The 10823-nt window shown below is 39.5% G+C and overlaps 1 protein-coding gene across 3 annotated transcripts in view; it reads right to left on the minus strand.

Annotated features, from left to right (window-relative positions):
- The window catches only part of ramp1 (receptor activity modifying protein 1), a 70116-nt gene that overhangs the window by 24860 nt on the left and 34433 nt on the right, over positions 1-10823 (minus strand). The window lies entirely within an intron of this gene.

Consider the following 10823-nt stretch of genomic DNA (forward strand, 5'->3'; position numbering starts at 1 on the left):
ACACTGTCACCCATTCACATGCACACACACAATTCTCACAATACATGTACAGATCAACCAACAAATTGCACACTGCTTGGTTTACAGCATCCCTGTTGTCATCATAATGGTGTACATCAGCATGTACAGTACATGAAAGCAGCCTCAATTATTATTTGTTAACTTAAGTAGAGAGATGGGGTCAAAAGAGGATAAAATCTAAACTTTTCAGTGTTTACTAGAGACCATCCACCATGCTTTGGTAATATCTGATGGAAAGTACATAAAAATGTTATATCAGATAATGCCTTATAATCCCCTTGAAGGAAGAGTTTGATATTTTGGGAAATGCGATTATCTACTTTCTTACTGAGAACTAAGAAGATTGAGCAAAATATGAAGCTAGAACTGTAGCCGATTAGTTCAGCTTAGAAAAAGAGGGGAAGGTGGAAACATGGCTCCATCAATGTTTAAAAAATCCACCTAGCAGCACTTTTAGAGCTCACTAATTAAAGGGTGACGTAAGCATTTTTCAACCTCAACCGTATTTTCCCATGTTTTTGTGTGTATGTGGCTATTTGGGACAATATTTTTTGAATGAGTATAGACTACTTACACAATGTAGTGTAACATATATCCGTTTTATGTCTGCTTACTTCCTGTCAGCTCACCAGTAGGGTTAGCTTCACTGCCATTCTCCTTACAGTAATGTTTCATCCTTATGTTAGGTACTGCTCACAGATGGATTTGTATATATTTTAATAATATTTACTGTTTATTTTTGTATATGATGTTTTTGATCATTCTGATGTCAAAATGTCTAATCCGCCTAAACACCTCAGTGTTTTTAGAAATTGAGCTAGCTTTGCCAGTCAGCGAGCATAGTTAGCTACTAAAATGAACTATAATAATGCATTGTAGTGAGGGTACAGACATTTCATAGAGGAGACAAGTGCATAATGCAGATCTATCTGTCTGTTGTCATTAACAGAGATTTCAGTCTGCAAATCCACACGCTTCACTGATAAACTACAGAAGTGTAGAGTAACAATAGGCTACATGAGCCGTGACATGGGAGGACAGTCGAGAATAGGCACCGGCCGTTGGCCAATTCATTTCATTTTTATTTATATAGCGCCAATTCACAACAAAGGTTATCTCATAGCACTTTTCATAGAGCAGGTCTAGACCATATTCTGTACCTCTTAACATTCCTGTAAAATTGATGTAAAACGCCTATTCAAGGCATAGCCAAAGTAAATTGAACGTAGTTCTTGAACCATTTGGAGTACATGGATGCTTTTGGGCTTCCCTGAAAAATAACACTCTGGAGTGTCTAATCCAAAAGAATGATTGTAAGTGCTACTGGAATTGATTAAGTTAAAACACACTAAAACTAATATATTTTTCATTTCCGCTTGAAAATGCTTGCTAACAAATGCATGCAGACAACTATAGCTGGGACTTATTAGCTGGAAAACACTGTAGGACCACTGTAGGACCACGGCATTAAGCCTTACCTAGCCCAAGTTTAAATTTCATACCAATACCATGAAAAATTACTATTTTACACAGGTTTTTCTAAATGTATGTCTTAGCGTTTCTTTTCTAAAACAGCACCGCCCCTTGGTGGCAGGCGGCTGCTGCTGCATCACGCCGTAGCTTGACACAGATGTGTTTTTTTGCTGGTAGAGAAGCAAAGAACTTTCTACTTAAAGCTGGATATCGTTATTTTGCACAATTTGTTGCAATTGGCTCGGCCTACCCACGAAATAACAGGGGCTGGCCCTTCCTTACAGCGCGGGCTCTCGTTGGCTATAGAAGGTTGTGAAAGGGACATGTGATCTCCTAATTAGGTTGGATTTGGTGTCACTGGAAAGGTTAGAGTTCAGCAGCTAATTTGGAATGTTACGAGGTTAATATTATTTACAGAGACCCAACAATTCCCACCATGAGCGAGCACAGAGGCAAGGAAAACTTCCTTATAAGAGGCAGAGACCTCGAGCAGAACCATGGCTCAGGGTGGGCGGCCATCTGCCTCAAACGGTTGGGGGTAAGAGAGAGAGAGGGAGAGAACAAGAGAGAGTGAGAGAGGGCTGGGGGGTGGATGGGAGCAGCCAACACAATATCCACACAGAAATACAGACAGCAAAGGTAAAAGTGGTACAGACTGAAAATGAATAATGGTAAAGATAATTATAGTAATGTTATGATAATAAGAATTTCACGAGTGGCCTTTTATTGTGGCCACCCTAAGGCCTTTTATTGTGGCCAGCCTAAGGCATACCTGTGCAATACCCATGCTGTCTGATCAGCATCTTGATATGCCACAGCTGTGAGGTGGGTGGATTATCTCGGCAAAGGAGAAGTGCTCACTAACACAGATTTTGACAGATTTGAGAAAAATAGGCATTTTGTGTAGTCTTAGATCTTTGAGTTCAGCTCATGATGAATGGGGAATGCAAAACAGTTTATTCCATGAACAGACACAGTATCTATCTTCTTTGTTCAAACAGATTATCCATCCTCATGTTTGCTTGTGCATAAGGACAAGGCTGTCCTCCCAAGAAAAAAAACAACTGAATCAGTTGTTTAAGCAATTCTCACAGAATGACATATGTTTACACTTAAGTGATCAAGTCAGGTGATTATAGAGCGAGAAACTCCATATAGGGAGGAGGTCGGGTGGATGGATGGTTGGGTCCACAAACCATGGGACTTCGTTTGTTTCTTGTGTCAAACCACGAAACACAAACAAAAATTTGGAGGACTTGTTGGGGCCTGTTCATATAAATATATCTATAAAATTTATATTACTGCTATTTTTCACTGGTAAAAGTACCTGGTTAGTAGTTATGGCTGCCAAGCTGTAGCAAATGTGATGCTGAGAGTGTTTTTAAATTTCAGGACTTGTTGCATTCAATTTTAATATAGTAAGCCAGTGTAATAATCATCTAATGCATACCTAGATTGCTTGCTTTAGTAGCATGTTGTCTATATGTTACATCAAGAAAATGACAAATTTTAAATTTAAATATAATACATATAGGACACATGACATATGCATAAGTAACATATAACCTACATGTTCTCTGTTATCTTAGTACTCTATTTAGTAAATTACAATGTGGACCAAACACTGCTGACCGATTGCTCATTCCTGACAATACTCCTTTCTGTAAATGCGCAGATGTTAAGATGATATTTTGAAGGAAGATTAGAAGCAGTTTTAACTTCAGATTAATGTTGTTTGTTAAAGAAGACACATGGATTACTTGGAGTATGTCAATGAAGAACAAAGAATACCACCAGCAAGGCAAGCTCTTGCTGACAGATTTGACCCATAGCAATGTTTTGATGAACTTAGTTTTCGAGGTAGTTTTCGAATGCATAAAGTAAATGCTGTGGCACTTATTTCACTTTTGGAACCCAGGCTTTCATCTGTTACCCAAAGAGGACGGCCTATAGCAGTTTGTCGGCAGGTGCTCATAACTTTATGTTTTTTGGCACCTTTCACAGAGAAACTGGGGATTTATGTGGTGTCAGTGAACCAACAGTATATAAATGCACGGCTATTTGTGAATTGAGAAGACATTACATAAACTTCCTGATGCTGCAACCCAGGCAAACTACAAGGTACAATTCTACGAATTTGGGAACTTCCCAGGAGTCATAGGCCGCATAGATGGAACCCATATTCCCATAAAATGTCCCTCTACTCCAGATGCTGAGGAATACAGGAACCACAGGAACTGGTTTTCTATAAATGTCCAAAGTGTATGCATAGTTTTTAAAAATTGTTGCCCGTTGGAAAGGTGCAACTCATGAATCACGGATCTTTCTTTCTGTTTACACCATACTTGCAACAAAAACTGAGCCAAGGCACTACAACCAGGCTCATATGCGCACTAGGGAACTAGTGCGTGTTTGGAAGAGTCGTTTTCAGTGCCTTCGGAGAAAACTTATATTCCAACCAAGAAGATGCTGCACTGTTATCATTGCAACAGGTGTTCTTCACAACTACCTGAAACAACATGGATGCCCCAATACAGGAGGATGACATTCCAGATGTACCACCATTTACAACAGACCACACAGAAGGACTTGCCTACAGTAATGCTTTTGCAGTGGGTCACTTTTAGTAGTTATTTTTGACATTACCTTTTCACACATTTTCACATGTAATGTATTTTAAAAGTAAACGTGTATTCTTTTGTCTGGGATATTAAAGAAACACCCAAAACATTTTTACAAACATATTTATTGCAGATTCATGCTTGTGTTCATGAAATTCAATAGCCAGCTTTTCGTGGATTGTGACTCTTTTGTTTTGGTGAACAGTACTGCTAGACACAGTCACCCTAGCTTATGAGGATGTGGAGGGTAAATTACCTTGCAACTCAGTTTTGTCCCTTTGTCTCCTTGAAACAAGAACAGGTCATGTGTGTGTGTGATCCCTCATCTGAACTGTCTAGATGGTCATCATCTAGTATGTTCTCCAAACGTTGCTGATTCTTCATTATTCCTGTCAGTAAGTCATCCAACTAATCAGTATCTTTATTTTCAGGTCCTCCACCAGTCTTAAATCTCTCTATTCGGGCTTCTGCGGCAGTTTTTGATTTTTATATTCTTCCACAAAACCTGTGTTGACTATGATACTGTAATGTCAATCCAATGACATCACAAAACGGTGATAAAATACAGCTATCAAGGTAATAAAGTTGACCATTCTTACCTGAAGGTGATGTATTGTTCTTGTAGATGTTTGTTCATTTGCATTGAATTCATTACAGATGGATTTTCATGCAGTCCTTTTCTTTGATTCCATGGCAGATGTGTGCTGTTTGTCTTCAATGACCACGTGTCTTGTGTTATGGCTGCCACCGCCCCCACCTGTATTTGCCTGTGCTTTCAAGTGGACTATCTGTTATGCTGAGCAGGCTGTGCAAGCCCACGCGGAGGATTGGCTGCACAAGGAGAGAAGGCCCCGCCTACTTCCTGGGTTTCCAGTTACCATGCCCTCGATTGGTGCGGCATGCTCTACGGGCCAATCAGATGGAGACCGTGACGACCACCACCTGCTTAAAAGCCTGCTGGGTCTGCCATTCAAGGCAGCAATCTGACCTGAGTTGCTTGCCTTGGGAATGCCTGTCTTAGAGCTTATAGTAGTGTTTTGTACCCTGTGCTAGACCTTGTGTCTTGACTTTGTGTGATTCACTGTGTGAAGGTAAGAGAGTGGGCCAGGGCTAAGCTTAGCTATCACTGACACCCTTCTTGCACACACCATAGTTGTTTTGTTAGTTTTCATCAGGCTCAGGGGTGCTGTGCGTTTTGTGTTGTGTTTTTCAAATGCCGTAGGTTAGTGAGCTTTTGGTTTATTCTTGTTTTGTTAGTATCTCTGTAAGCAGTAATCCTCCTTTTGAGGATCTCCTTTTGTTATAATTGTTTGATTTCCACAGCACCCATTGGCCCATCCTCTGTTTGTGCTGCACTTGCATTATTTCAAATAAATACCCTTTCAAACCAACAACATCTGGTTTATGTTTATGTCCCTATATCCCTAGACACCTCGGGACGTAACACTTGATACTATTGATTTTAAAAGAGTTTTCTCGTGTCCATTCAAACTCGTCGAGTTTTTCATTCCATTCCATGTTTTATAGGCAACCTCAGTCCAGCTAATTCAGACTGGCACAGGTGGTTTTAAATTAATCTAGTTTACTTTAGTTCAAGACTTCATAGTCCAGGGCTGTTTCTCAATCTGGTTTCTTGTCTTTACTTGTGTTCTTGTGGATTTGTGAAATGTCAAAAACTTTCCATTAGGTTGTCTTCAAACTAAAATAAAGTGCTTCAGTAAGTGCAGCAAAAAAATTATATGTGGCTCCTGGTTGTGTGGAAACTGCACATTTGTCCATTGGTAGCCAAATGAAAAACACATTTGTGTTACAAAGAAAAACACCCATCTGACTTGGCCAAAAAAGGTTACAATGAAATATCCCAAACAGTTTTCCTTAACATTATCACCTTTTCACATTACTTAAACATGTGTCTCTCTTTGTCAAATCAATGTACTCCCTTCATACTCTCAGTAGTGAGGCAATACATTATTAATGTGGCAGTAAAGGTCATGATTGACTGAAAAAGTTCCCATTTCTTCCTGCAACCATATATTGATTTAGAGCTGAAACTAAAAATAATGCAGTGAGGCCACCTCTCACCCTGACAACTCAGCCTGCATGTGTGTGTGTCAGGATGACAATGCATTGTGTCCCAAGAGAATTATTTAATACTAACTTTCCCAATTACGTTATGGTACGAAGATGCTGTCATGACTGTCATGACTGTGTATACGGGCAATGTTTTGTTTGGGTGAAGAAAGTGCTAGACTTGGGAGTTTGACAGCGCAGACCAGCGTTTGCATCCTGAATCACGCAGGTGGTCAGGTTTGTGCAACAAAAACACTTTGTATTTTAATGAAGTAAACATCTTGTTTGTCTTCTGTCATTGCAAACTTTTTGTTTTAAACCAAGACCATAATCTTTCCCTAATTTTACCACCAAGTCATAAAGAGGTTTAATAATTTTTTAAGAGTCTACAAGCAGATATTGTATTGCAGGAGTGGACACTGTGGGAAAACAAATGAAAGATGCATCCTGATTCGCTCACTATCGACATATTGTTGTTTTTCCTGTCAGCAAAGTACACAGATCAGTTAAGTACTGATGCTAACAAACCTCTAATCAAACATTTTATATCTCCTCGTTATTTTGTATTAGTAAAGACCAATAGAGAAAATTCATTCATTCATGTAACGTTAGCAGGCTTCCATTTATAGCTGACACTAACCATCAATTTCATTTTCAGGTTGCAGCTACAGCTAGTGAACATTTATTAGGCTCGCTGATGAATGTAAATGTTATTATTAGCTGCCTCTAAAGGTCTAAAGGTCAAAACAGTAGTGTTTCTAGCCAAGAACAGATTACATCTTACCTGAATGTTTGAGTTGAGACTTTCATTTCTTGCAAATAAGTGGAAATGGTGCCGGATTCAGATTTGATCAATTGCTTTCAAACCCCAGCCCTATATCAGATACTGCACATTAATTAAGCGAGTCATTTTGGATAAAAGCCTCTGCTAAATGAGTTAATGTTAATTAACAAAACCCTTATTACATTGATAAAAAATGTAATTTCCGGTGGCTGAACATTTCCTTCAAAACGTATTTGCCGTTACAAATTAGTAGTATATGGACGTATTTTTTAGGAGACACGGTCGCCTCCCTCAGACAAAATACCCACACATCTCGCAGGTTGGAAGACTGCTGTATTTAGAGAAGATAGTGGTAGATGATACTGATAGTGGACTTATTTAGGGACTCATTTCACTGAACCCATTCTGCACTTTTTATTCTGACTTCTTAAAATGTGAGTTACTTAAATGTAAATGTACCTGCCTTTCTGGTGTAAATGTATGCGCCTCTCTAGTTTTGTTACACTACATTGCATTCATCCATTCACACACATAGGGCAATTTGGGGTTCAGTATCTTGCCCAAGGACACTTCGACATAGAGCCTATGAGGAGCTGGGGATTGAACCACCGATTAGTGAGCATGCCGCTCTATCTCCTGAGCCACAGCTGCCCCCCATTAAAACTGGATTCATGATAACACTCATTGTGGATTATAACCTCATTGTTGTTTTTGTATATTTTACCTTCTGTTCGATGGGGGAATCTCTTGCTCTGAACTGCCTCTCACAAGGCTTTGCTTTTGTCTAAGTAACGTCCTCTGAGACACTGTACAGCATGTGATTCTAGGCTAAATAAAATTGACTTGACTTAACCTGACTTGACTAGTGCATTATGGCTGCTTCTGTAAATACAAACATGCTCTTTGTCAACTTGTCTGGGTTAATAATATACAAGAAAATGATAAAACCCTTGAAGTAGATTGCGTTCTTCTAAGTAAGTAGACAGTCGTGACCTTTGACCTGGCACATGCTGCCTCCTCTCTGCGGGGCGTCCCCCACAATGCATCGCTTTCTGTGTAAAGCCAATCCAGCAGCAAGCTTGGGAGGGCTCCGTGTACTTTATGTGTGTTTGTGTGCTGTGTACATGAGTTATTCTTCATTTGTGTGAGATGGAATCGGACTATCTCTCTATTTATAGTGTGTTTTGTTCTCTCATCATCATCATCATCATTCAAGATGCAAAAGAACTCAGAAACACTAGGAAAAACTAAGACCCTGCAGCCAGACAAAGGGAGCTGCATATTAGGATCTCCTTACTGAAAGAATTTCTCTATTTGGATTCTTCTCATTTGTTTATTCTGACAGAAAATAAAACATGTCAGAACAAAGATGGATGTGAGAGGCAGTTACAATGTGGTTGCATTTAGTGCGTGGAGATTTATTTGTTCATGTGTGCACATACTAGCTTTAGAGCTACAGAGCTGTTACTCGTGACAGCTCTGACCCACACTTAAAGCACATTGCCCCCGCGAATGCCCCAAAGCCTATATTTGTATATTTGCACACACACACACACACACACACACATACACAGCTATCTTAAAGTCTAGTTTGACAGCCGATGATCTGCTGCTGTTCCATCACACTGCGAGCTATTACTTGTTATCTTATCTGGAGCTTTTCCAAGCAACAGCGTCTGAGGTTATGCATGACTTAATACATGGTGAGATGCTCTGAAATGAACAGAAACAAGCACACGATGAAAGCTCAACTTGTTACACGGGGAATTTGTGAAAATGAAAGCAAATAGGATGGAACACAGATGAAAGATGCAGGCACTAAATGCATTTTACATATAGTAAGTACAGAGAGAGGGATGCAGCAGGCATGCAGCAGATGACGAGACTCAAGTCTGATGAAATGAAGGTCTAAATATAGATGAGGCAGGGGAAACAGATGACACTTCACAAAGCGTTTTGAGTGTGGAATTCAAAATTTTTTGTGTGTTCTTGAACACTGACTCTAAATGCAAATGGTGTCGTGTGAAGGTTGTGTGAGGTCTTTAAACATTCTTTACTGAATTTGACACAGTTTTTCTCACGATGGCTGATAAACGTTTCAGTGGGATAGAATAACTTTCTCTGCAGATTAGTCTTTTTCAGGAACTTCATTCAAGTGAGTGAACTTAGGCACAAAAAGGCAGACCACTATTACCAACACTGGAAAAGCTGATCAGCAAAGATGACATTGGTGGGTTTGTTTTAAGGATGGGTTTGTCATTTTTTCAGCAGTTGGGAATATGTTATAATGTTATTCCAATCTCCCCACACATCACAGATTAGGGCAGAGACTATGATCTGATTTTAGTCGCATCATGTATTTGCACTGGAAAATAACAGCAATGACTAATAAGCATGAATAAAATCTTTTACATTTCTTGTGCTATTCAATTAAGTCATAAGTTGTTTTTCTCATGCATTTCTAACATGTTCCTCTGCAGCATCCCACAGTGATACACACAGCAGCAGGGGTTGGCAGAGTAAGCAATGCTCCTGAGAGAAAAATGGTAATTTCAATACACTGCTTGATGATGCAGACCAAACAGATTGGGGGCGTTTGGCCTCAGCAGCAGGCAGTTTGGTCCTCTCTGACAGGAAGCGAGCTTATTGAGACTCAGGAGTTACAATGGAGGGACATTTTCATCCCCCCTTGTCCAGTCCTGAAATTTCCTCTATACTATGAATTTTCGTCACTTTCACTCCAGTTATTTCCTTCCTATTGTATTCTTTTCTTCTAGCTATGAAATTCCAAACTCTGAAATTCAGGTTTATTACATCTGGGTTATTACAACTTGACTGATGTTTGACAAAATCTGACGTTACACCTTTCTTAAATATTTATGCCAACATGTTACAGTTGTAAGATTTCTCCAAACTTTTTTAGTGTGCTTGTCTGTCAGCGAGCTAAAAACCTCCAACAGCTCTGTGCACTGGCTGATATGCTGGAGAAATATCTGACAAGAGGGCACAGACAAGACAACAAATGTATTTTCCAAAAGCAGCATTAAATGCTCTAAATTCAGACTAAACTGAATCATAAATAATCATCTCTGCCTGTGTATGGACTGTAGCAGCTGTTCTGGCATCAGATTCACTGAGGACAGACTGTTGAGTCATGGACGATCCATCCTCCTGAAACTGTTCACAAGTTGCAGCCTATGACTCCTTCCAGTTTGAAAGTGACAAACAGGCAAGAGGTAGACAGATGTTTTCTGTCAAAGGCTAGGACTAATTAGGCAGCCAGAGCTGCTGTTCACAAATTAACTGGCATCCCACTGTCCTCTCTCTCACTGTCATCATTTTCTCACTGATGATTCAAAGAGAAGTAAATCTTCATCTTTGGCCTTTGATCTGGAAATATTTTTGACCATGGCTGTCCTATCACCCGATCCAACATCAAAACACCACTTCCTTGACTTTCAAACTCTTTTTAGTCATGAATCATCTCAGTTCACGGAGTAGTCGAGAGAGAAAGAGAAAAGAGAGATCGTTTCTCTTCCCACCTCTCTGACAGCTCAATTTATTTCTGTAAAGTTACACAGGTTTTATGCATATTCAACTCTTCCTGCAACAACTTGGTATATTTGATGTTCACAAAGTTTGGGTAAGTAAAAGCTTTTTTTAACCATCTTAGTCTTTCCAGTTGGTACACCAGAAAATCAGGGCATGTTCCCATTTTATTCATTGAAAAACATCACCATTAAATTTTCAACAATAACTAGATTTCAGTTGAGCAAAGTGTTCTTCCCTCACCTCCCCCTTGTTCCCAATGTACTGCATGTTTAGAAGGGTAATACCACCTGTGTTTGGATTTG

Source organism: Micropterus salmoides, unplaced genomic scaffold, assembly GCF_014851395.1.
Source record: "Micropterus salmoides isolate LMB-PRFRI ecotype aquatic unplaced genomic scaffold, ASM1485139v1 Ms_hic_scaffold_15, whole genome shotgun sequence".
Lineage (NCBI taxonomy): Eukaryota > Metazoa > Chordata > Actinopteri > Centrarchiformes > Centrarchidae > Micropterus > Micropterus salmoides.